The sequence below is a fragment of the Pseudopipra pipra genome, chromosome W (assembly GCF_036250125.1).
Source record: "Pseudopipra pipra isolate bDixPip1 chromosome W, bDixPip1.hap1, whole genome shotgun sequence".
Classification (NCBI taxonomy): Eukaryota; Metazoa; Chordata; class Aves; order Passeriformes; family Pipridae; genus Pseudopipra; species Pseudopipra pipra.
The window spans coordinates 58,136,629-58,163,835 of record NC_087580.1 but is presented as its reverse complement, the minus strand read 5'-3'; the positions used below and the strand labels follow the sequence as shown (position 1 = coordinate 58,163,835).

At 42.3% G+C, this 27,207-nt stretch overlaps 1 pseudogene; it reads right to left on the bottom strand.

Moving 5' to 3' along the window:
• Positions 1-1,918: 1,918 nt before the first annotated feature.
• On the bottom strand, positions 1,919-23,511 carry LOC135405069 (polycomb group RING finger protein 3-like; annotated as a pseudogene).
• Between the last annotated feature and the right edge of the window lie 3,696 nt (positions 23,512-27,207).

Genomic DNA, 27,207 nt, shown 5'->3' with positions numbered 1-27,207 from the left:
CAGCAAGTTTGCCAATGACACCAAGCTGTGTGGTGCAGTTGACACGCTGGAGGTCAGAGATGCCATCCAGAGGGACCTTGACAAGCTAGAGAAATGGGCACATGCAAACCTCATGAAGTTCAACGGGACCAGGTGCAAGGTCCTGCATGCAGGTTGGAGCAATCCCAAGCATCAGTACAGGATGGGGGATGAATGGATTAAGAGCAGCCTTGTAGAGAAGGACTTCAGGGTGTTGGTGTATGAGAAGCTCGACATGACCTAGCAATGCACACGTGTAGCTCAGAAAGCCAATTGTATCCTGGGCTGCATCAAAAGAAGAATGGCCAGCAGATTGAGGGAGGTGATTTTCTCCCTCTACTCCACTCTCGTGAGACCCCACCTGGAGTACTGTGTTCAGCTCTGGGGCTTCCAACACAAGAAAGACACTGACCTGTCAGAGTGTTGCCGTGGTATTTTGGTGCTGAAAAAAATCTCCAGAGCAGTTAATTAGGGATAAGAAAGGGTTTATTTGCCAAGGTTAAGATGTTACAGGACGCGCGTGCGCCGTGCCTGAGAGGTTACATTTTATAATACCATCCATCCAATCCCAGATGTGTCCACCCTGTGGCCTTTACTCTGGTCCGCCCCGGGTCCACCCCCTTAAAATGGGTCTGGGGTGTATTTCGGGACCCCCCATTCATCCCATCTTCACCATCATCAGAGCACAAAGGGTACATAGTAACCCAGTTTTTGACCGTGTTCTGTGGTTTAGGTCCTGATATGCTGTTCTGCCAACAATCTAGGCCTTGCCTTGACAAAAGACTAAACATTTCTATTGGATTTGGGGCTATGAGTGATATAGGGAGCATAGAATGGGGTAAGAGGGTTAAGGAATGTATAAACAAGGGTGCTAGAGAAATGGAAAGGGACAAGGGACAAAAGGGGGGGAGGAAGGTTGCTGCTTTTAAAATCTACTTCCACTACTTATAAAACTTACAAGTCTTACAAATATTAGAAAAATAAAAAAACATTAGGGGCTTAAGGCATCAAGAGCAAGTCCAGAGGAGAGCCAGGAATATGATCTGAGGGCTGAAGCACCTCTCCTATGAAGACTGAGAGAGCTGGGATTGTTCAGCCTGGAGAAAAAAAGGGTCTGGGGACACCTTACATCAGCCTTACAATACCTAAAGGGAGCCTGCAAGAAAGCTGGAGAGGGACTTCTTACAAGGGCATGTAGTGATAGGACAGGGGGTAATGGCTTTAAACTGACAGAGAGTAGGTCTAGATTAGATATTAGGAAGAAAATTTTTACTGTGAGGGTGATGAGACATTGGAACAGGTTGCCCAGAGAAGTCGTGGATGCCCCGTCCCTGGAAGTGGTCAAGGCCAGGTTGGATGGGATGCTGAGCAACCTGGTCTAGTGGAAGGTGTCTCTGCCCATGGCAGGGGGGTTGAAACTAGATGAACTTTTAGGTCCCATCCAAACCAAGCCATTCTATGATTCTATAATTGTCTGTATTGAATGAAAAATCTCTTCTAGGTCAGTGTATCCCTTCATTTACGGCCACCAAACAAAACATATTGCAGGAGACAGTTTTAACACAGGTGGAAACCACATAACCAAGCTTTTTGGTAGGTTTTTCAATTGGTCATGGAACAACACACTGAGCTACACTGTCAATAAAGCCAAGAACCAATAAGAGTTCTATTTTCATTGTAGCTGAGGGAAAGAAAAAAAGGGATGATGAACAGCTTCCTTAAATTAAAAGATGAGGAGGGAAATTTGGAGAAAAATCTATTTTTTGCATTCAGTTCCTCAAATAACCATTTTCTGTTCCTTTATATTGAGAAATAGTGTGTTTCATTTTTTAGTCTGTTTGAAAGACACTGTTTTGAAAATAATCTATAAGATTTTCATTTGAAAAATAATTTTTAAACATTAAAACATTACCTCATTAAAAGAAGAAAGGTTAAGTTTTTGTAGTGGTTTGGATTTTGTTTTCCCCCAGAGGCTAAGAAAAGTTGTAGACCCCAAGGGGTGGAAACCCCTGGAAGTTTTGAAGTTCTGCCCAATGGGCGCTCCTGCAAAAATGTCAACATCCCACAAACTCACCGGAAGAGATGAGTTGTAGTTTTGGTCGTTGAGGAGAGGTGACCATGTTGTAGAGCCACGAGGAAGGGGCTCTGAGCCCCTCGGGCCCTCTGGGGCCTCCCAGCCCCTGGCTGGGGGGACTGCAGAGACTTGGAACAGTGTTAGACTGGACTAAGTGTCTGTAGTTAAGCCGGGGGATGTTTTCTCCATGGGCGCAGAGCAGTAGCCGGCAAGCACCAGAGAAACGGCGGCAGAGAGCCAGGACAGATAAGGACTGAACCAAACAGCAACAAAGACATGCAGCACCAGAGAAAGGACTCCTGGAAGGAGAGCCGGGAAAAAGAGAGCCAGCAGCTGAGAGACAGAGTTCTGGGGGTAAGACTGTACCAGCCCCCCAAAACTCCTTTTAGATCCCTCTGAGAAAAGAGGGAGATGGACTCCTATTAAGGAGAAGTTTTAGACATGCAGCACCGGAGAGAGAGAGGAGCTGAGAAGCTCAGAGTGTCCCGGAGCTGGACCGGGATGGCCAGATGGAATGCGGGGGGAGTTGACCTTGGCCCCCCCCCTCGCACTGCTGCCACGGTGGCAGCCTGAGAGACAGGGCACAGAGGCCCTGCAAGAGATACCAGACCGTCACGAAGACCCCCCTGTGTCTTCGTGATATGACGTGGTGAAACGACCTTGTCTGGGGTTATGAAGCCCACGGAAGACCCCTTTGCCTGTGTCAAGGGGGCCGAGGGAGTTTGGATACCTCCCTCGTGAGTGCTGGCAGAAAGCCAGCTATCAGCTGCTGCATGTGGAGAAGACAGACAGAACCTGCTGCCTTAGAAGATGCTGCTGCTTAAGGACTGGAAGGGATCTGTCCTTCTTTCCCTCCTGAACTTTTATTTGGAGGAGAGAAGAGATCTGATCCATTGTAAATACTATATGTCATGGTAGAGATAGTTGTGATCGTGTGTATAATGTGATATGGTATTTATTTGTACAGTCATTGTAATATATTCCCTTTCCCCCACTTTGAGTCTGGTGTGTTTTGTCTGGAAAAACCCATCTCACATTAGGTTGAGATGTGGGAGGGGGAATGGAGCTAGGGAATTGGATTTTGGGACTATTTCAAACTATGACAGATTTTTAGCAAGGAACTTCTTTAGATGTAAGACTGTTGCTTGTGCTGAGCAGCGGATCCATTTTCTTTCCAATCCACGTAATTTGTTGCTGTTGCATTCCAAGCAGATGCTTACCTTCAGGAAAAAGCAAACAGTGAGGGCAAGTTAACAGAATTTTCTGCAGTTCTCATTATGCATTTCACATGCAGTCTAAAAGGTGAAAATGTAGAATACCAGTATTTTTTAAAGTGAAATGCATGCAGTGCCATTAAAAAAAAGGCTGTCTAGTATTTTGTCACCTTACTGTTAAGCACCATTCAACCCAAAAGGGATCTGTACAAAAGTTCAATACAGAACTTTAGGGCTGCATTGTTCCAGAGCTTCATTCTAACTGAAGAGGTTCCAACTAGTTCAGAAGAAGCCTAGGTCAAGGTCATAGCTAATATGAAACCCTGTCAGGAACCTGAGCTTATTCCCCTCCCCCCTGTGGGGTTCGTTGCCTGGGCTCAGGGCCAATTTTCATAAGCAGCTGTACAACCACGAAACTGTTGTGAAGGAAGAGTTGTTTGAGAAAAAGCTTGAAGAATTTTCAGTATGAGCTCTCACTGCTCCACTTAGAAACATTATTTAAGCTGAAGCTCCCTTCCTTGGTTGGTCCCTCTGCATGAATCATAGAATCAATTAGGTTGGATAAGATCTGTGAGATCAAGTCCAACCTATGACTGAACACCACTATGTCAACTAGACCATGGCACTAAGTGCCACGTGCGGTCTTTCCTTTAACACCTCCAGGGATGGTGACTCCACCACCTCTCTGGGCAGCCCATTCCAATATCTGATCACCCTTTCTGTGAAGAAATTCCTCCTAATGTCCAACCTAAACCTCCCCTGGCACAGCTTAAGACTATGCCCTCTTGTCCTGTTGTTAGTTGCCTAGGAGAAGAGGCCAAGCCCCACCTGGCTACACCCTCCTGTTGGGTAGTTGTTAGAGAGTGATAAGGTCACCCCTGAGCCTCCTCTTCTGCAGGCTAAACAACCTCAGCTCTCTCAACCACTCCTCATAGCACATGAACTCCAGATCCTTCACCAGCTCTGTTGCCCTGCTCTGGACATGCTCCAGCACCTCAATGTCCTTCTTGAAGTGAGGGGCCAAGAACTGGACACGGTACTCGAGGTGTGGCCTCACCAGTGCTCAGTACAGGGGAAGAATCACTTCCCTAGTCCTGCTGGCCACACTGTTTCTGATACAGGCCAGGATGCCATTGGTCACCAGGGCATACTGCTGGCTCATGTTCAGTTGGCTGTCAACCAGCACCCCCAGGTCCTTTTCCGCTCAGCCGCTTCCAGCCACTCTGCCCCCATCCTTTAGAGCTGCAGAGGGTTATTGTGGACAAAGTGCAGGACCCAGCACTTGGTCTTGCTGAACCTCATGCCACTGGTCTTGGCCCATCTCTCTAGCCTGTCCAGGTCCCTCTGCAGAGCCTTCCTACCCTCCAGCAGATTGACACTCCCGCCCAACTTGGTGTCATCCACGAATTTGCTAATGGTAGACTCAATTCCCTCATCCAGATCATCAATAAAGATATTAAACAGGACTGGGCCCAATACTGAGTCCTGGGGAACACCACTAGTGACCAGCTGCCAACTGGATGCAGCACCATTCACCACCACTCTCTGGGCAGGGCCATCCAACCAGTTCTTAACTCAGCGAAGAGTGCACCTGTTCAAGCCGTGGGCTGCCAGCTTTTTCAGGAGTATGCTATGGGAGATGGTGTCAAAGGCTTTGCTGAAGTCCAGGTAGACTACATCCACAGCCTTCCCCTCATTCACTAGGCGAGTTGCCTGGTCATAAAAGGAGATCAGGTTGGTCAGGCAGGACCTGCCTTTCCTAAACCCATACTTACTGGGCCTGATCTCCCGGTTGTCCTGTATGTGCCACATGATGGCACTCAGGATGATCTGTTCCATAACCTTCCTGGGCACCGAGGTCAGGCTGACAGGCCTATACTTCCCCATATATTCCTTCCGGACCTTCTTGTGGATGGGCATCACATTGGCCAACCTCCAGTTGTCTGGGACCTCTCCAGTTAGCCAGGACTGATGATAAATGATGGAGAGTGGCTTAGCAAGTTCTTCCGCCAGCTCCCTCACTACCCTAGGATGAATCCCATCTGGTCCCATAGACTTGTGAGCATCTAAGTGGCCCAGGTCACTAACTACCTCGTCCTGGATTGCAGGGGGTCTATTCTGCTTCCCGTCCCTGTCTACCAGCTCAGGGGACCAGTTGTCCTGAGGATAACTGGTCTTACTGTTGAAGACTGAGGCAAAGAATGTAATTAAGTACCTCAGCCTTTTCCTTGTCTTTGGTGACTATATTCCCCCCACATCCAATAAAGCATGGAGGTTTTCCTTGGTCCTCCTTTTGTTATTAATGTATTTATAAAAGCACCTTTTATTATCCTTTACAAAGTGGCCAGATTAAGTTCTAACTGAGCTTTTGCCTGTCTAATTTTCTCTCTACATGACCTAACAACATCCTTAAACACTTCTTGAGTTGCTTGTCCCTTTTACCAAAGGTCATACACCCTCTTTTTTTTCCTGAGTTCCTGCAAAAGCTGTCTCCTGCAATGAGCTATGTTGCAGCCGTGTCTGTGCCTGGCCTAGACCCTGACCCTCAGATTAGACTTCCTGGTTTGACCTTGGACCTGTTTCATCATTATGGACTTGGTTTGGTGATCACTGGACTGTGTATGACCTGTTACTGTCATCTCTAGACCTGATTTCAACTTGTTGATTTCACTATCTGGCTTAACCTTGAACCTGCCTCATCACTAAAGATTTACCTGATGATCACTGGACTGTGGTTGAATCTGTTCACTGTCCCCAGAGCGGCTACGCTATCCTTATTCATGTATTGTGGGACTGCACCCCTTGTTGGTGAGGTCAGTGGCCCTGTCTGCCTTGCCGTCACTCTTGGCTCCTGGCTTGCCTGTCCCTATGGAGCAGCAGCCTGCCCCTGCTGCTCACTGACAAAACCATTATCACTTTTTAACGACTGTTTCTAATCTAACCTCTGAATCCTGTAACATAGTTTAATATTTAGTGCATGTTTTAAAAGAATATTTTGAAATTTAAAACTTACTGATGCAAATGATGAAACAAATGTTTGAAGTTCAAAAGATTATATGGGAAAAAATGGCCTTTTGATCTCCATGCTTCAATTCCTTCTTATTTTCTTAATCTATTTTCTTTATTTAGTCTAAGGTCTTTAGAATAAGTTTTATTCTGTGCACTTAAATGATCTGATACAAATCACAATCCATCTGAATACAACCATTGCACTATCATTAAATGGAAAATTAATCCAAATTTAATTTACTTTGGACACAGCAGGGAAAAATTAAGGCAGTGACTTGTGTATTCTAATAGCAAATTTCACACTCAAACAGGTCTTGTGTTTGAAACTTGACACTAAATACTAAGTAAAAAAAGACTTTTCATTCTAATTATTAAAACACATTTAGTCCTGTGGGAACAAGCTGAGTCACTCTGCACCTGCATTTAGTTAATTGGAAGCAAAAGGGAGGACTGACCTTGGCTAAGTGTTTTGACAATGTTGTGTTTCTCAAAGTGGAAAACCACTTACATGGTCTGCATGATAGCGTGTGCTTTTCTCTCGTGGCTGAACACAGCCACCATATGATACGAGTGCGTGGGATCAAAACACTGGTTTAGGACGATCCTGGGAATTCCAGTTAACTAAAAGACAACACTGAGTGCTGTTTATGAGAGAATATGAATAAAAGGGTAATGCTGAAAATGGTCAGTGGAGAAATCCCAAAATCAACTTCTGTGTGGTGTGCAGCCCCATTTCTTTCAATGTCCATAAGTCCTGAAGCATCAGAATTATATGGGAGTAGACTCTCAGATAAAGAGTCCAAATTACTTGAAATCCAATTGAGATGAAAGCCAACACAGAGCCAATATTCAGGAAACTCAGAATTAGTTATAACTATCAAACCTTAATGAAATTCTCAAAACCAAATTTGTCCACAGCTACTAAATAAAAAAGATGAAGCTCTGGTTTACACAAAAGCATGGGAGAACATTGTATCTTGTGTCTGTCAGAGGGAAAAAAATTATCTAAGAAAAATAATAATTTAAAGTGCAAATACAAAATAAAACTAAGAAATGCCCTATATCAGAAGTAAGCCCACCTGTTCATCACTTCAGTGATAGTCATTATCTTCTTCCTGTTTTTCTTCAGAAGTTTCTTTGTTTGAATTTTCATCTGGTTTATTTTCACCTTTCAGAAGAAAGCAGAGCATTACAATAATTAAACTATACATATCACATGACAGGTAATCTTGAAACAAAGTCAAGACTATAAGACCAACTGTGACTTTTTGTTTGAGTTTGTTTTTTTAAGTAATTAGGCTTGTCAGAGCATGATCAGCTTCTCTCCTAACCAGGAAATAGAAAGCAGCTGTAGTCTTGGTAGCAGAAATGTAGACAGTAATCCAAAGTTTCACAGAAAATCAGTTCAAGAAACCTTGGTATAAATTTGTCAGGATTTATACATTATTCTGTAAAACTGATATGCTCTTCCTACAGTCACAAATTTGAGAATTCTTTTGTCCTTGGATAAATACAGACACATACACATTTTAAGTATAACCAGCACAGCATTTCTATCACAAAATTACACTTAACATCAACAGTTTCTGAAATTTATGCAATTCAGGGCTGTGATAAAAAGTAGCCTTTTCTTATCGTGGAGTTCCCACATAGATACTACTGAAGATCTTTACCAGGAACATATTACAGCCAGCTAAAAGAACTGTTATAGGTTATAAATTCCATAGGGGAATTTTTCTTCTCCTGCTCCACTCTAAGAAAAAACAGAGTGAGTGGGGGAAGGGAGTCAATTAGCTTTACAAAAGATCTGGCCGAATTCCTGGCTAATGGCCCATCAGAGAGGTTGGGGGGAGAGGAGAGGAGTTTTGGGAGGGGGTGGCTGGGTCTGCTCGGAGGGGAGAGATCCAGACTGCTGGGTCCTCTTTCAAGGACGGAGACAGGATCTGTGTTCGGGGCATTTGGAGAGAAGGCCTGGAAGCCTGTTTGTCTGGCTTCCCATCCTGGTCAGCCCTGACTGCTGACCTCAACTTGCCTGCAAGCTGTCTTTTGTCTCCAGCCCGGACCTGCTGTGTTTTCATGGGAGAGTCTCTGTGCTTGCTGGGAGAAAAGGAGGAGCTTTTGGGGCACCATCAACTGAGAACCACAATGAGTCCTGTTGGAGGTGAACTGCTTTCCTTACCCCTTCCTTCCATTGGGGGTAGGGTCGCCCATCTTCTTTTTGGCTCCTCCTGCGACCCGAGACCAACCCCCCAGACCCCCCTCCCCGCGTGGTGACCTCCAGAGTCCAACAGCGCCCCCTGCAGGCCATGACAGAGAACTGCAGGCCCTGCACCTTCAGCAATCCAACAGCTCCCCCTGCAGGCCACAATTAGGACTGTGGTAAAGGACAGAGAAGTATTCATTCAGATTTTTTTTTCTAGGACTACTGTGTAGTTTTGGGTTTTTTTGTGTTCTGTTACTGTTTTTGCCAACATACATATATCTTTTAATACAGGGTTGTTATTTCTTCTGTTTTTCCACACTTCCTCTATTAAAGCCCCTTAATTTTGAATTTACAATTGCTGAGAGAGAGGAGTTTGGTCTATCTCATAACTCTTTCTCTTTAGCAAACATTCCAGTCTCCTCAGACTGAGACAAGAACACATTCTATAAACAAGTGTCATGTAAAACCATACTGGACTTAGATGGTGAGTTCAAAGTGGTGAATTCTTGTATATAGTCCAATATATAAGCACAAGCAAGCCTTATACAATATCATGCAACAATAATGAGTGCTAATAAGTATTAGTCAGACACCTACCTCTGACAGATCCTTTCAGCAGCTTAATGGCAGTCTGTGCCCTCACCCCAAGACAGAATAAACATAAGACCATTTACCATTGCGATGTGAATCTAGATGTTGTTTTGCAGAGCATGTCTCCCCTTTGATGTCCCCTGGTACTTTCATACCCAGTTTGTGATAGAATTCGCTCTGCTTTTTCATTTCCGCTGTTTAAAATTGTAAATATTAGTTAAGTAATAATGTTCTAGCACAATATTTATCAAGGTGTTCCAAAACCTTCCTCTGTTCTGTAAAATAAGCTTGTCAGGCAAGAAGTGGTATTAGTACTTTTTGCTACTTCTCTACTCTTGCTGCCATAATTGTGTTACCCCAGATCTTAATCTTGAGAGACAGGATACTACCAAGTCATTTGCAGAGCTATTATTATACCATTCTGTAATGGTTTTGACTCTAGGTCTTCCTTCCTGGCAACCAGGAAGGAAGTATTCCACCTTTTCCTTTACGCAAACAGACCTATAAATACTGATGCTCTCTTCTCTTCCGGCAAGCTTCGGAGACAGCAGGTCTCTGCGGTTGGTCTCGCTCATCTGGGAGTTGAGGCCTGGGCAGGTTTGTTGTTTGCCACGCGGGAGGTGGAGGGTGCCGGCAGTGTCTGGAGCGATCCTGCTTTTCTCAAGAGAAGTATTGAGATTTCATTTTGCTAGTTCTTTATTTTGCTAGTTCCTGGGTTTTGATTGTGCATATCTGTTTTGGTTTTGTCCCTTTTTGTCTCTTTTCCCTTTCCCCTTTGGGGTTGTTTGGCATTCCTTTGTTTAAATGTACATAGTATTCTCACTGTATATAACTGTGATATATGTAAAATATATATTTTTGCTACAGCTCTGATATTTTGGGGTTTTTTTTCTCTCTCTCTGGGAAGTAAAATTTTTTTTCACTGGGTCTTGGAGACTTGGCGAGAAGCCAGGTCCAAACTTACACATATTCTGTTATTACATACAAAATAAATTTTAAATACCATAGCATACTTTGTGTTTTTCCCCTTAATATTTCTGTCAAAATATATTGGGTTTGAATTTTTTTCCCATATTTCTGATTTTCAATATCCTAGAAACAATTTTAAAATAATATCTGTACCTAAAATTGCTTATAAATGTCTTATAATGTCTTCACTTGACAGATTATTTGGATTGAAATATTCTACTTAAATAAAAGTAGCAACACACTGTTGAAAAATAATACCGAACAATTACTATAAAACATTTATTTAGTTCTACAGATTCATTGTCAAAGTGGATTATAAGAACACAAATGTAAAGGTACCTGCCAGTAAAGGATTTAGGTACATCTTAGGAGAAGAAAAATTCACTGAAACTAAAAGTTATATGACATTAGTATTCTACCTCTGAGAACTGCAAAGCTGTCAAAAAAGACATGAATATGTACACAGTTTACTAAAGAAGAATGTATGCAAATTATAGAATGCCAACATGAAAAGGTTGTAATGCTACCTAAGTTTACATAATGTTACTTTTCCCTGAAATAACACCAGCATTTTCATTCCTGAAGTTTTCTCAGTACAAGTCTAAAATTTTAAAAAGGACTGAATAATATAGAGGAAAAGTAGTGTTAGAACTGGAGCAAGTGGAGATGGTATTTTTCATCCCTCCATGAACATTTTCCTTATTTCCTCCTTTCATTAATATAAAGGGACTATGTATAAATCTAATATTCAGTAAAAATAGGTCATAGCAGAAAACTTACCTTCTTGGAGGCCTGGCACAAGTTTGTAAACAATATCTTGCATTGTTCTGTCATGACTAGCAGGGAAAAAAAAGAAAAATTGAAGGTTTAAATTAGCCATCTTAATTCAAAACATTTCTCTTAAAGAGATTGAGTATTAAATTGACTCTACAAACCTCTAAAGTCTTGTAAGAAATAAAAATATCTATCTTGAATAACTGAAATATCAAACATGAGATAACAGTAACAAGGAAAGAATGCAGATAAGGTTCAGTCTAAGATAACTGACAAAAGTTTAACAGAAATTCTGGGAAGGTTGGTCTTTATGATGCAAAGGATGGCATCCTGTGAGAGATGCCACAAACCTGGATGTGTATAAGTAATATAACTCCTTTATAATTTTGAAAAAAGCATTTTTTATTTTCTGTTTCTAGACACTTTTCTGTTTCTAGAAACCAGACTGTTTCTTATCCCTTTTAATTAATCTCTCACGTTGCTAGGTTGTTTAGTTAACCGTACTGGGCTTTTGTAGCAGCCAATGTGAGAAAGGCCTGAGGAATGTCCAGACGACCTTGTATTGTTTTCTCTAAGCCATGATTTACTGCTCAGGGAGAACTGAGCTCTCCAGTTTTTGATTCACCACGCGGGAGTGTGATAAAGGGGTAACTTGAAACTCCAAGGTCTGTGTGTATGTATGTGGGATAGGCCAGCCTGAGAGAGTGATGGATGTGTGACTTGCAGCTGTGTTCTGTCTTGATTTGCTTAACCACTCCCAGCTGAAAGTGAATGAAATAAAACCCCTGAATCATGAGCAATAAAGTGATTTCTGTCCATCAAGCCAGGAGTCTGTAAATCATTCCGCCATAGGCTTTTTCAAAAACATGAGGAAAAAAGCCTATAGGGGAAAAAAAGAAGAGAACAAAGGAATGAAAATTTGCATTTGCTCTTATAATCCATTTGCTCTTATAATTTTTTGTTGTTGTTTTTTTTGCTGACGTGAGTGAGGATTGTGTGATAAATGTAGATCTTAATGATAATTCTTAAATATGTGATTCTCAGAGGCGAGGGGTAGAATGTATTTGGTTTGCGTGGCAAGGTTCTGGTAGTGAGGGGGATACAGGGGTGGCTTCTCTAAGAAGCTGCTGGAAGCTTCCCCCATGTCCAACAGAGCCAATGCCAGCCGGCTCCAATACGGATGTGCCGCTGGCCAAGGCTGAGCTAATCTGATGGTAGTAATGTCTCTGCGATAACATATTTAAGAAGGATAAAAAGTTATTGCACAGAGGATTGCAGACAGATAGGAGTGAGAATGCGTGAGAGAAACAACTCTGGAGACACCAAGGTCAATAAAAAAGGAGGGGGACAAGGTGCTCCAGGCGTCAGAGCGGAGATTCCCCTGCAGCCCATAGTGAAGCCCATGATGAAGCAGGCTGTCCCCCTGCAGCCCATGGAGGTCCACAAGGGAGCAGAGATCTGCCTGCAGCCCGTGGAAGAGCCCCATGCCAGAGTAGGTGGATGCCTGAAAGAGGACTGTGACCCCGTGAGAAGCCCATGCTGGAACAGGGTCCTGGTAGGCACCTGTGGACCCATGGAGTGAGGAGCCCACACTAGAGCAGGTTTCCTGGTAGGACTTGTGACCCCATGGGGGACCCATACTGGAGCAGACTGTTCTTGAAGGACTGCACCCCGTGGAAAGGGACACATGCTGGAGCAGTTTGTGAAGAACTGTAGCCTGTGGGAAGGATTCACACTGGAGAAGTTCATGGAGAACTGTCTCCCATGGGAGGGACCCCCATGCTGGAGCAGGGGAAGGACTCCTCTCCCTGAGAAGGCAGCAGTGGAAGTAAAAACATGATGAATTGACCATAATTCCCATTCCCTGTCTCCCTGTGCCGCTGGGGTGGATGAGGTAAAGAATCGGGAATAAAGTTGAACAAAGGAAGGAGGGAGGTGTGTGGGGAAGGTGTTTTTATGATTTGTTTTACTTCTCACTCTGATTTTGATTAGCAATAAGTTAAACTAATTTCCCTAAGTCATCTGTTTTGCCCATGACGGTAATCAGTGAGTGATCTCTCCCTGCCCTTATCTCAACTCATGAGCCTTTTGTTATATTTTCTCTCCACTGTCCAGTTGAGGAAGGAAATGATAGAGCACCTTTGGTAGGCACCTGGTATCCAGCCAGGGTCAAACCATCAGAGGGACAAAAAGATTGATCCAGCACCTAAGGAAGGAAATGGTGGTGAAGGAGAACTGGTTAAGATTCTAAACACTCATGTTTTCAATCAAAGTTTAACTAAAAGTTGCCATTTCCTGTATTACTCTAAAACAAGTTGTTGCCTAAAGGGACCAGAACATTACCTTGACTTCTAAACTATAAATAATATCCAATACAAGCTAAAATGTCAGCCTCAGCTTCTGCAAGGACATTACCCCAGAAGAATTTATAATACCAAACTCCAGCTTTGACTCTCAGGTTAGGATTTTTAAAGGTCATTTACAGATTGCAGGAACATCTCCAAAAACATTTAAATCTAAATTAATAATTTTAGCTGTCAGCATGGGAGCAGAGGTGAGAATTTAACAGCATTCTTAATGATAAAATATGGATGTGCTTGTTTTACCTATACCCCAGATAGATGGGGATGAATTAGATCCCAGATTCTTTTATCTAAGGCATAATACAAAGTTCCTCCCTATTAATTCTCTATTGAAGAAACCACAGACTTCCAAAATCAGGTTGGACAAAGACTATCTGTTTTGATCTTTAAGGGGCAGTATTTTGTAACTAGTTCAAGAAAATACTTCTCTAGGAGGGCATCTTCATTTTTCAAAGCAGTAAAGCAAAGAACTTAGACTGAAGAAAGGGATTAATTTTTAAAAAGACATAGTATTGTGCATTCCATGTCCACAAACAACTGTCATCCATTCGTAACTACTCAATTTGAGGATATGTTCCCAGGCCTCTCTTTGCCTTGAAAACAGGATTCTGAACCAATACACAGATATATTCCTGTAGTTTTTGATGCCTGCTCAGCTGGTGCTAAGAAAAAACTCGGGAGCAGTTAATTGAGGGTGAGATAAGTAAAGGGTTTAATTGTGCCAAGGCAATAAATGTTACACGACGCGCGCGCTGGCTGTGTCTGAGATGTTACATTTTATAACAATATCTGTCCAATCCCAAGTGTGTCCACCCTGTTACTTCTGCCCTGATCCACCCCCCACCCTGCCCCCTGGGAATTGGGGCTGGGGGCTTTTGAGACCCTCTCTTCATCAATCTTCATCTTCTTCGGGGCACAGAGTGCACACAGTCACCCAGTTTTTGACCGTGTTTTGTGGTTTAGGCCAAGATACAAGCATTCTCCAAACAGAACAGGCCTTGCCTTGACAAGAGATTAAACATTTCTACTGGATTCGGGGGTAGGAGTGATATAGGGTACATGGAATGGGATAAGAGGGTTAAGGGATGTGTAAACTAAGGGTGCTACAGGGTAGAGGGACAGGGCTGCTGCTTCTAAAATCTACTTCTACTACTTATAAATCTTATAATGTCGGGATTGACAGAGAACCTGTCAGCAGCCTGGCAATTAGTGATGAGGAATTTAAAAAACTTTTAGGAAATATTTACTGTCATGCCGGACGGAACAAACGTAATGCAGCCCAGACCAAAGGTCACCAATCAAAATGTGTATAGTGCCACCAATAGCATGTCACAGCATGCACAGTGTGTGCAAGTTTCTAGCTAGCTTCCTGCCAAGTCCCCGAAACTCGACAACAAGGACCTGCTTCCCAGAGAGGGAAGAGAAAAAAAAACGACTTAAGCAGCCAAAGCTATAGCAAAAATTATATATATATATATTACATATGAGACAGATATATACAATGAGAATACTATACACCACGACTCCCGAAATCCCAAACAGTTCCCCAAAAAAGGGAAGAGGGGGAGGGAGAAGGAAAAAAGGACAAAAAGGGACAAAGACCAAACAAGCCAACCAGCCAACTGAAGGTAAAGTAGCAAAATCTCACCACTTTCCTTTGAACAAGCAGGATGGCTAGACATGACCCAGCGCACTCCCCTCACGCGTGGTAGATAACAGCAGTCACTGTAGGTCTCAGTATCAGATAAGCCAGACCGAGACAGGGACCCACCGTTCTCGAACCTCGCCAGAAAGGAAGAGAGCGAGGTCCCTCCTGCTAGCTTTATTTATACCTCAAGTTACGTAAAGGAATAGCATGGAATACTTCCGTGATCGCCTTCCTAGTTCCTTCCTGGTTACAAGCTGGTCTCCAGGAAGGCCTGAGTGAAACCATCACACAGTGTCTTCAGTGTCACCAATAAGAGTGTGTGCAGTGTCTTCTGTATTACCAATTAAAGTATATACAGTGTTTTATGCTTGAGACTTTTGACCAATTGTGTTGTGGCACGATAGTGTACAAAGAGTATAAAAGAAACACTTGAGAGCAATAAACAGCTTCCTGATCACCTTACACCTGGACTACGTCTGATATCTGTGTCGCTTTGGCCGTTCCGACTTTAACAACGACATTATAAGGCTTACAAATATTAGAAAAATAAAAAACCATTAGGGGCTTAAGGCATCACTTTACAGAGGACAACCATGTTGTCTGAAGTGTCATTTGTTTCTTCTTGCCTACTGGCATGGATTTGTCATTACTGTTTTATCATCTTTCGAAATACACTCTATTACAGTCTCTACAACATTCTCAGACGGTATAAGAAAAAACTATCTTATTGCTGACTCCTGAAGGGGACTCAGTTTTGAGCAATTCAGTAAGCTTTTGTAGGACATGCACAATTCTCAGTGAAAGTGGAGAAAGAAAAGCTGAAACTTCAAAAGTTGAACTAGAACTGAAATATACACATTTGAAGCAGTGCCACAAACAAAAAGAAACTTTGGATGGAGATAGACAAGTCTACACAAGACTCTTAGTCTTGTGTGTTCTTAGTGCAGCTATTGTGACCATACTGTCTCAATACATTTCTATCAGTGTAAGCGTAATTCACGTTGATGTTCCATATATGCAACTTCTATGATCCAGGTGTACAAATCAGGAAGGGACTAAATCTCATTATACTTCACTCAGGAGTCAAACAATAAAGTCTATAGTGTTTATCTGATCCAAGAGAGAAGGATTTGTTTCGAAAGAATTGCAAATTCACAACAGAATTCAATATTTTATATAAATCTTCTATTTTCTAATCAAACTTCTTTATATATATTTAAAATATTAATAAGCAAATTAAAAAATGTAGAGAGAAACTGTGCTGAATTTGAGAAGCTTGTACAGCCCAGTGAGTAACTAGTTGTGCTTTTCCTTTCATACTCCACACTTACCCGATATAATGTAATGGATGGTTCTGGTGTATAACAATTCGACATGTTGGACAGGTGTTGTTTTCCTCCAAATACTTTACCAAGCAGCTTCTACAGACTAATAACAAGAACATTAGTAATTAAAAAGAGGTCACAGGTGCTATCTGAGTGGGTTTCTGAACCCCTTTCACTGTGCCTATGGAGAGACCAGCCAGCAGGTGACAGATCTTGCAAGAGGGACAGGCAAGATGGTGCTCATGGTCCCCATGGCCAGTTCAAACCCCAGGAAGCTGCATATAACTGGCTCCTAGGGGGCACTATCGACCAAGAATGTGGCATCACTGGACCATTTTTTTTCTGAGAACTACAAGGAGACAGTAGCCTGCAGAAAGAAAATGGTGTCCACCTGCCACAACTGCAAGGCTGAGGCTGAAACACAGACTTCCCAAGGACTGAAATAGCTGTCCAGAGCTGAGGTTGCATGGAGCTGCAGCACCTAGAAGTCCCCCTAGCACCCAAAGGCAGCGGTGGATGTCATAGCTGCAAGTGTGCCCAGCTAGAACTCCTCAAACAAGTAACTATGTTACAAGAGGAGCTTGACAGGCAGCACAGTATCTGGGAATGCAAGTGGGAGATCAATATATGGTATTGTGTGCTGTTCCAGGCTGAGTGACAGCCCGGCCTTAAAGATGTGCAAGGGGAAGGCAAGCCTGAATTCAGCCTTGAGCTGACTGACACAAGTAACTCACAAGATGAAGGAGACTGGACCCTTGTCTCTGCTTGGGGCAGAAGGAAGAACCTTCCCCTAAATTGCCCCTGCATAACAGAGGCAACACTCTAGGGTTAGAGAACGAAGAGCACATAAGTAATGGACAGGATCCAGGACAAGCCAACCATGCAAAGCTGACCCAACCACCCACCTGTATTAGAACCAGTGCCACCGGAAAAGCAGATAAAGGTATTAGTAATTGAAGACTCCTTACTGAGAGGTACTGAAGCATCCATTTGCCATCCATACAATTTCTCTAAAGAAGTCTGCTGCCTACCAGGAGCTCACATTTGCAATGTCACTGAGAGGCTGCCAAGTCTGATGAACCCTACACATTATCATCTGCTCCTATTACTCCACATAGGCTCCAATGATACTGCAACGAGGCAACTTAGAACCATTAAAACATTGGAGCAATGTTAAAAGGATCTGGAGCACAGGTGATGGTCACCTCTATTCTCTCAGAGTAAGGGGTTCAGGAAGGAGGAGTCGAAATGAACAGGTGAATGCCTGGCTTTGTGGCTAGGGCCATACTCAAAGTTTTAGCTTCTATGAACATGGAACTAACTTTGAGAAGCCAGGTCTTTTGGGAGCTCATGGAATTCACCTGACCAACTGGGGCAAGAGGGTCTTCACCAACAAGCTGGCCAAACTTATAAGGAGGGCTGTAAACTAGATTTAGCAGAGGAAAGGGATAGAGTTCTGAGCACCAGACAAGAGGCAGGGGCTGCTGAGGTATTCAGGAACCAACAGGGAAAAAACTATGGAAAGCCTGAAAGGATTAGGGTGTGTTCCTCTAAAAAGGTAACAAAGTAGGTAGCCTAGCTGAAGTGCCTCTATACCAATGCACACAGCATGGGTAACAAAGAGCAGGAACTGGAAGCCACTGTGCAGCTAGAAAGCTATGATCAAATCACTATCACCAAAACGTGATGAATTGCATGACCAGAGCACTGTAATTGATGGCTATAAACTGTTCAGAAGGGACAGGCAAGGAAGGAGGGGTAGGGAGGATGCCCTCTATTTAAAAAAAAATGGACTGACTGCAGAGAGATGTATTTGAAAAATAGTGAAGAACAGGTTGAGAGCTTAAGGGTAAAAATTAGGGGTCAAGCCAACAAAGGAAACTGTGGTTGGTGTTTACTACAGGCCACCCATCCAAGGGGAGCTTGTGGATGAAGCATTCTTACTTCAACTGCAGGAAGCATCATACTCACAGGCCCTGATCCTGCTGGGGGAGTTCAATCACTCTGACATCTGCTGAAAAAGTAGCACAGCAAGCTGTAAGTAGTGATGCCGTGGAATGTTGATGCTAAAAAATACTCCGGAGCAGTTAATTAGGGGTGAGATAAGGAAAGGGTTTAATGTGCCAAGGCAATAGATGTTACGCGACGCGCACAGCTGTGCCCGAGATGTTACATTTTATAATACCATCTATCCAATCCCAAACGTGTCCACCCTGTGGCCTTTGCTCCGATTCGCCCCGGGTCCACCCCCTGAGAATTGAGTCAGGGGGCTTTTTGGGACCACCTCTTCATCAATCTTCATCTTCTTCGGGGCACAGAGGGTACATATTTACCTAATTCTTGACTTCATTTTGTTATTCAGGCCCTGATATGCTGTTCTCTAAACAGTTTAGGCCTTGCCTTGACAAAAGACTAAACATTGCCACTGAATTCAGGGGTAGGTTTGATACGGGGAGCATAGAATGGGGTAAGAGGGTTAAGGAATGTGTAAACTAAGGGTGCTACAGGGTAGAGGGACAAGGGAGTGAGGGTTGCTGATTTCAGAATCTACTTGTACTACTTATAAAACTTATAAGGCTTACAAAATTAGAAAAATAAAAACTAATAGGGGCTTAAGGCATCAGTAGTAAAGGAGACTCTTGGTCTGTCAAGGACAGCCCATGTGGGTAGACAGAGGAAAAGGGTTACTGGACCTGTTGCTCACCAACAGAGATGAACTAATTAGGTCAAGATTGGTGGCAGCCTGGACTGCAGTGATCATGCCCTGGGTGCAATTCACAATCTTGAGGGATATAGGCCAGGTGAAGAATAGAGTCAGGACCCTGAATTTTAGGAGAGCAAACTTTCAGTTCTTTAAGGCACTGGTGGATGTGACCTCCTGGGAAGATGCCCTCAGGGACAAAGCTGGCAGCTCTTTAAGGACATTTTTCTTAGAGCACAAGAGCTCTCAATTCCCACATGTAAGAAATCAGGCAAAGAAGGCAGGACACCAGCATGGCTGATTAAGGACCTTCTGGTCAAACCAAAGTGTAAGAAGGAAATCCATAGGTAGTTGTATTTGTGCTTAATTAGATGCTGCCATCTTTGGTCTGTGTTTGGCCCAGCTACCTGTGAGAGTCTGTTCTTTTCCTGCCAAGTTATGTGAAAATAAGCACTGATAAACGAGAACTTCGTCCTTGAAGGAAGCATCTTGTATAAACTGAAATTAATTGGGGTCTGGATATTGGCTGACATCCCTCCAAGGACATTTGAAGGAGAAAGTGAAGACGAGGAGGATGAAGTAAGCCCCCAGACTCATTACGAAAGACCCTCGAGGTGTAGGACGCATGCGCAGAAGGGGTACCACTTACATAATGGGGGGAGGGACTGAAGGCCTCTAGCTGGGCAGTTCTGGCCACACCTGCCCAGGTAGATGTCATAGGTTAATTGTATAAATAGTAGATAGCTCTTGCTGGGAGCGGACTCAAGCTTCACATGGAGGACAACGTTGCCTTTGCAGGGACGCCTGCCATTTTGTGAGCCTGCTGACGGTCTGGAGATGCAGCTTCTGCTATGGGGAATTCTAAGCATTCTGGAGTCGCTAAGACAACCTCGTAAGTAATGCCTGAGTGAGTGGGGGGTTGTCTTGGAGGCTTGTTTCCCTTCTCTTTCTTGTCTTTCGGCTTCTCGTTTTGTTGGCTACTTCTTTGTAATAAGTATTCTTTTGTTGAGCTTTCAACGGTGTACTGGTTTTAGTTTTGGCAATCTCCCTGCTACAGTAGTGGAACCAGGGACATGTATCCTGGGAAGAGTATAGGGACGCTGCCCAGATGTGTAGGCATGGGACCAGAAAAGCTAAGGTGCAATTGGACCTGAATTTGGCAAGGGATGCAAAGTATAATTAAAAGGGCATCAACAGGTATGTTGGCCAGAACAGGAAGATTAAAAATAATGTACACACCCTTATAGGAATTAGTGACAATCAAAATGGAGAAGGCTGAGGTACACAATTCTTTTGCCTCAGTTTTCAATGGTAACCTCTCTTCCTACATCTCTCAAATCCCTAAACTTCAAGGCAGGGACTGGGAAAATGAAGTCTCTCCCTTTGTAGGAGAAGTTCAGGTTCAAGACCACCAAGTCCATGGAACCTGACAAGATGCACCCCAGGGTCCTGAGGGAATTGGCTGATGTAATTGCCAAGCCACTCTCTATCATATTTGAAAAGTCATGGCAGTCAGGCAAAGTCCCCCATGACTGGAAAGAAGGAAATATCACTCCTATTTTTAAAAGAGTAGAAAGGAAACCCTGGGAACTATGGACCAGTCAGCCTCACCTCTGTGCCTGGTAAGATCATGAAACAGATCCTCCTGGAAGACATGTCCTTCTACGATGAAGGGTCTGCATCAGTGGATGAGGTAAGAGCTATAGATATCATCTAACTGGACTTGTGTAAGGCCTTTGACATGGTCCCACACAGCATTCTTGCCTCTAATCTAGAGAGATATGGGTTTGATGGATGGACTGCTAGATGGATAAGGAATTGGTTGGATGGCTGCATCCAAAGAGTTACAGTCATCAGTTCAATGTCCAAGTGGAAACAGTAATGAGTGGTGTCCCTCAAAGGGTCCATACTGGGACCAATACTATTTAACATCATCAACAATGACATAGTGGGATTGAGTGCACTCTCAGCAAGTTTGCAGATGACACCAAGCTCAGTGGTGCAGTTGATTTGCTCTAGGGAAGGGATACCATCCAGAGGGACCTTGACAGGCTTGGGGAATGGGTCCAAGTGAAGTTCAACAGGGACAAGTACAGGGTCCCGCATCTGGATTGGGGCAACCCCCAACATCAATACAGACTGGAGGATGGATGGATTGAGATCAGCCCTGCCAAGAAGGACTTGGTGATACTGGTGGATGAAAAATTGGACATGAGCCGTCAATGTGTGCTTGCAGCCCAGAAAGCCAATTGTATCCTGGGCTGCATCAAGAGAAATGTGGCCAGCAGGTCAAGGGAGGTCATTCTGCCCCTCTACTCCACTCTTGTGAGAGCCCACCTGGAGTACTGCATCCAACTCTGGGGTCCCCAGTACAAGAAAGACATGGACCTGTTAGAGCGGGTCCAGAGGAGGGCCATGAAAATAGCCAGAGGACTGAAACACCTCTCCTGTGAAGAAAGGCTTAGAGAGTTAAAGTTGTTCACCCTGGAGAACATTTTTAATGAACATTTTTCATTACTGTTCTCAAGTCTGAAAAGTGATGCATTGTAACTATGTTAAGAAAATTATATCTAGTTAGAGTATTCCTAACAAATCGTGCTTAAATTTGGAACACAGTCTCATTCCCAAAGTTACTAGAACAGTATTTCAAATAGGTCAGTAGCATATTTACTTTTTCTGTTCAGCTTTCTCAGTTACAAACTCTGCATGCCATTAAAATACATAGCCAATTTGATTTTTATCATGGATGCAGATAGAAGAAAAATGTGTTATGATAATAAACCTTTGGCAAAAGAATAATTTCTTTTTTCTCAAGTCCAATGCTTTGAATCATATTATTCAAATGCAATTTATCTTTTTTGCTTTCACAAAATACACTACAAATATACTTCAGCCAGAAAAAAAATGAGTAAAGGTTTTTAGTATACAGATAAAAACTGTTAAAATGAATACTGCAGAGCACATGCTTTTGGAACTGTTTCTAATTCTGTACACAACCCCACAATATTTGATTCAAAGAAAAACAATTCCCTGATTTTAACAAGTACTACTGTTTTTTTCATTAATAATTCATTACAGTATTAAGTGTTTTCCTGACCTGAAGTTCTAAATGAACTCTAGCTCAAATTTCAGAAATTAAAAAAGTTCAAGTTACCAAAATTATATATATTCTTTTTATTATTAAAAAAGGTTGAACATCTTTACCTTAAACAGTGATTCCTTTAATCTTAGGTAATCTTACAACAGTCCTTATTGTATAAGGCAAGAGAACTGTAGCTGTAGTGCCATCTATCTCTCAGACATGATGGTATGTTTGAATAAACACCAGTTAAAGCCAAAAAAGTAATTATGTTTGCTTTGCTTATATACTGTATTTACATATTTAAGATGAAATTACTGTTGCTGATAGAGGTTATTATTGGACCAATCCTACTAATTTTGCCCACTAAGCCCAGATCTTGCATTATAGTCTGCTCCAGTAGTATATACTAGCAGATCCAGTTGCAAGGGTGAGGCCATAACCTGTTTGAAACAAGTAAATCTTCTAAAATCACTAACTTCTCACTTGCCATCATTAGATCCTCCAGTTTTGAATACCAACATACCAACCCCTCCTAAACTCAGCTCAGCACAGGTCAGCTCAGTTTGTCAAACTAAAAAGGTACAAATGAAGAAACACTACAGCTGTTCTTTAAAAAGTTGCTCCCCACCCTTCCATCCATAATATGAAGCTATGTGTCCCTTCAGAATTAATACCATAAGTCCAAGGATGAAACCAAAAGCAAGAAAACTTTCAGAAAACAGATTTCTAATAAGGAACATTCCACAAGACACCCCATAGATTTACTCTAAAAATGCATTGCTGAGAAATGGCATGGTCTTTGTTAACTGGGAACATCTGCTTGCAGTGCATGTTTCAGGGTTGCAAATTAAATAAATAAATTTTAGAAAAATGAAAAAGTGACCCTTTAGCAAGTCTAATTTTAATAGTTTATGGCAGCATTACAGAACTTGGGACGAAACTAAATAAAAGCTTAGATTAGGGTTCTAAATGCTTTATTCCAAACAGAACAACAAGGAACTTCGGATTTGGAGCACATGGAGAAAGGATGCAAGCATTAACTAAAAAAAGGAATGAGAATAAAAACAAAAAAGCAAATATATTAAAGCTGATGAACAGCATCTAGAAATTGTATACAGTGGAAAAAATTATCTCTGGCAAATTTGAAACATCGTACCATCTCTGTAAAGCATGTCACATTTCTTCTAATATTCAGCAGAAAAACTACATTCCTAAGCATATACATTACCATTTACTATATATGGTTTCAAGTTTGTTATTATTTTTCTCACAAAACAGTATAATTTTCTTGAAAAATTATAAGTGCATAGCAAAGCTTGCTTTATTCTGGCTGATACACAGTAAAAATTTAAACTTCAAGTAAAAATTAAAACATCTAGCACATCAAGTAAAAAAATTCTAGCTTAATCACAGCATTATATTCCTACTTACAAGTATGTAAACATTCTGTTACAGTGGTAGCATCAATCAGGTATCTGTTGCATAAATGACAGGTTATATGGACATTAATGTCCCAAAGGTTAATCTTTCTAGTCATCATCTTTGGTATCTGTTAAAAAAAAAAAAAAGTCACCCATACATCACATAGCAACTCAGATGTACTGATAAGGTAAAAGCAGTTTTGAAACGAGTAACTATAATTCACGTTAAAGACATGATTATGTAGATAGCTTCAAGCTCTTGTATACTTCTGCATATATTTTGAGTGAGCACTAAAATTTTAATATATTATAAAAGTATATACTGAAATAACTGAAATCTACACTATTTTATGTGTCAAGGTTTCAGAGTGGAAAAGTCCTATAACATTATTAACACTGATCACATGTGATGGATTAGCCTTGACTAACAACCCCATGCAGCTCTACAGGCTTGGGGAAGAGTGGCTAGAAAGCTGCCTGTCAGAAAAGGACCTGGGGGTGCTGTTTGACAGATGGCTGAACATGAGCCAGCAGTGTGCCCAGGTGGCCAAGAAGGCCAAAAGCATCCTGGCTTGTATCAGAAATAGTGTGGCCAGCAGAACTAGGGAAGTGATCGTTCCACTGTACTCGGCACTGGTAAGGCCACACCTGGAGTTCTGTGTTCAGTTTTGGTCCCCTCACTACAGGAGAGACATTGAGGTGCTGGAGCATGTCCAGAGAAGGGCAACAAAGCTGGTAAATGGTCTGGAACACAAGACTTATGAGGAGTGGCTGAGGGAACTGGGGTTGTTTAACCTGGGGAAAGGGAGGTTCAGAGGAGACCTTATCACTCTCTACAACTACCTGAAAGGAGGTTGCAGTGAGGTGGGTGTCAGTCTCTTCTCCCAGGTAACAAGTGACAGGATGAGAGGAAATGGCCTCAAGTTGTACCAGAGGAGGTTTAGATTGGATATTAGGAAAAATTTCTTCACTGAAAGGGTTGTCAAGCATTGGAACAGGCTACCCAGGGAAGGGGTGGAGTCACTGTCCCTGAAAGTGTTCAAAAAACATGTGGATATGGCACTTGAGGACATGGTTTAATGGTAAACATGGTGGTGGTGCTAGGTTGATGGTTGGACTTAATGATCTTGCAGGTCTTTTCCAACCTTAACGATTTTATGATTCTATGATAATGTTTTCTGTCTGCTACTTCTTCCTTCTCACACACTTCCTCTGCTCTGTTGTGTGTGGACAGTAATTTCTTTAAGAATACTCTGGCATTGATTCTCCACAGGCTGCAGGGAATATCTGCTCCAGCACCATGGAGCACCTCCTCCTTCTCTTCCTTTCTCTGACCTTGGTGTTGTCTCTGTTGTTTCTCACTCTCTTTGTTACTTCCTCCTCTCTATGTCCAGTGTTTTCTGCCCTTTCTTAAATGTTTTCACAGAGGTGCCACAAACTTGTTGATGGGCTCAGCTTTGGCATGTGTTGAGTCCATTACGAAGCCAGCTATGTCCAGCACAGGGCAGTGTCTGATCCCTTCCCACAGAGGCCACATCCTTATAGCCCACTCCCCTTGCCACTTACATCCAATATACCAAAGGATGCAGATTTAAGACCAAATACGATTTTAGTCATCCAAGTAATTTCAGTCAAGCTAGTAATTAAGACATCTGAAAATGAACACAGATGATCCTCCTGTAATTAACAAAATGCAAAATCAAAAGGAATAGGTCTAATTTGACAAATTTAACCCTACTAAGTGTCAGCCTCACATCTTATGGTTAGAGCATGATTTTGAATACATATCTGAAAAAGGGAGAGGAAAAGTAAAATAAACCAAGTTTCTTAAACATTAAAAAATCAAATTAAATAAAGAAAACATTGTCCTGGGATATCCCAGCTGGGATAGAGTTAGTTTTCTCCTTAATAGCTGGTACAGTGCTATGTTTTGGATTTAGCTTGAGAATAATGTTGGTAACACACTGATATTTTAGTTGTTGCTGATTAGTGCTTACTCTAAGTCAAGGACTTTTCAGTTTCACATGCCCTGTCAGCAAGCAAGTACACAAGAAGCTGTGAGGGAGCATGGCCAGGACAGTTGAACTGAAATAGCCAAAGAGATATTCCATACCATAGAATGTCATGCTCAGTATAGAAACTGGGGGAAGTTGGTGTTAAGACCCACCCCAGAAAAAGGGGAGGGGGGTAACCCAGGTTCTTATCAATAATTCCCTTGGAGTGGATTGGAGTGAAACGACACTGAATAATTGATGTCTGAAAACATATATTGGTAAGGTTTATTTTAACAATTTTGTATCAACAGGTATGCTAGCATTTTGGGTGTTGTCATATAACAACGTGGCATAGAGATAACCTTTGGGGGAATAACCTTTGGGGGGGGAGAAAATGCATAGAGGAGAGAAAGACAGGATAAGAGTAAGGGAGAGTAAGGAAAAAGAAAAGATGAGAGTGGAAAAAACGTATATAGTCACCGCCCACGGGGTCCAACTTTGACACTTGGTAGTTGCCGCTTCCATGTCTGTCAGTTGAAGTGGTGGCCTTGATCCACTGGGGGTGAAGGAGGGAAGCCCCCACATGCCAAGAAGTTATGAGTTATTATATCCATGGTTAGTGTCATGGGCCATGCCTCGAGCCTCCAACCTCTCCCTGGGCCTGCGCAGAGTTTTTGTGTCTGGCCTGGTTCCTGCCTTTCAAGATTGGCAGTGGGGGGGATGGGCTTTGATGAGCCATCAGAGGTATAATGCAAAAGTCAAAAGCCTGCAAGCTCAGCTCTTCACTGGAGGGAGGGATGGGCCCAACTGCCCATCAGAGGTACAATGCAAAGGTCAAAATCTTGCAAGAGTCTCCTAGAATGCATAAATCATCAACCATTTCAGTCTCTGACAGTTGGTCAGGAGTCATTGATCACTGCTCAGGGATGGGCTAGGCATCAGTCAGCAGATGGTGAGCAATTGTATCATGCATCACTTGTTTCTCTTGGGTTTTCGTCCTCTCTCTCATTTTCATTGCAGTTATCAGTATTAGTATTATTAGTATATTATTATTGTATTGTATTTTGTTTCAATTATTAAACTGTCCTTATCTCAACCCATGAGGTTTACCTATTCTTTCTGAGGGGGTGGGAGTGGGGAGAGTGAGCAAGTGGCTGTGTGGTCCTTAGTTGCCATCTGGAGTTAAACCAGAACAACATGACAAACTGAACTTCTTGTCCCATCAGTAGAGCTACATCCTGTTCTACTAAGAAATGTGAAATACAGAGCTTTTCCCCCCTTCCCAAATGCTACAACCACCATTAAAAGGAAGGCATTCAAAATTGAAAAATTAAATAGTTTCTTTAAATAATAAATATCCTGCCACTTTTAAAATATATATCTTTCTGCCTATAGAATCTCAAAAAGAAGAGTAACAAAAAATTTTAAAAGTCACTTAAAACTGTACTAGGGAACTAAGAAACTTTTATCTCTCAAGCATATCATTCTCATAAACATACAGCCAAAGATTAAGATTCAAGCTTCCTAAACTTCCCCCCCCATTGCAATTGAATACTTAAATTTATGTCCTGTTTATCCTCAGAATATATGCAACATTTTTCTTTCCTTTTGTTTAAAATACAAGAGAAAATAAGTTACCCAGGAAGCAGATACATTCTGATCCCCCCAAAACCCCTTATATGGGCAGTTTTAAATATGATAAAGAAGCTGCCTGCTTATACATATATATCAAAATAAAAATTGCACCGGTAGCGTAAGATGACAGCATTAGATTTAATTAAAACAGGAGATTACACTGTTTTACAATCTGTTACATTTGAT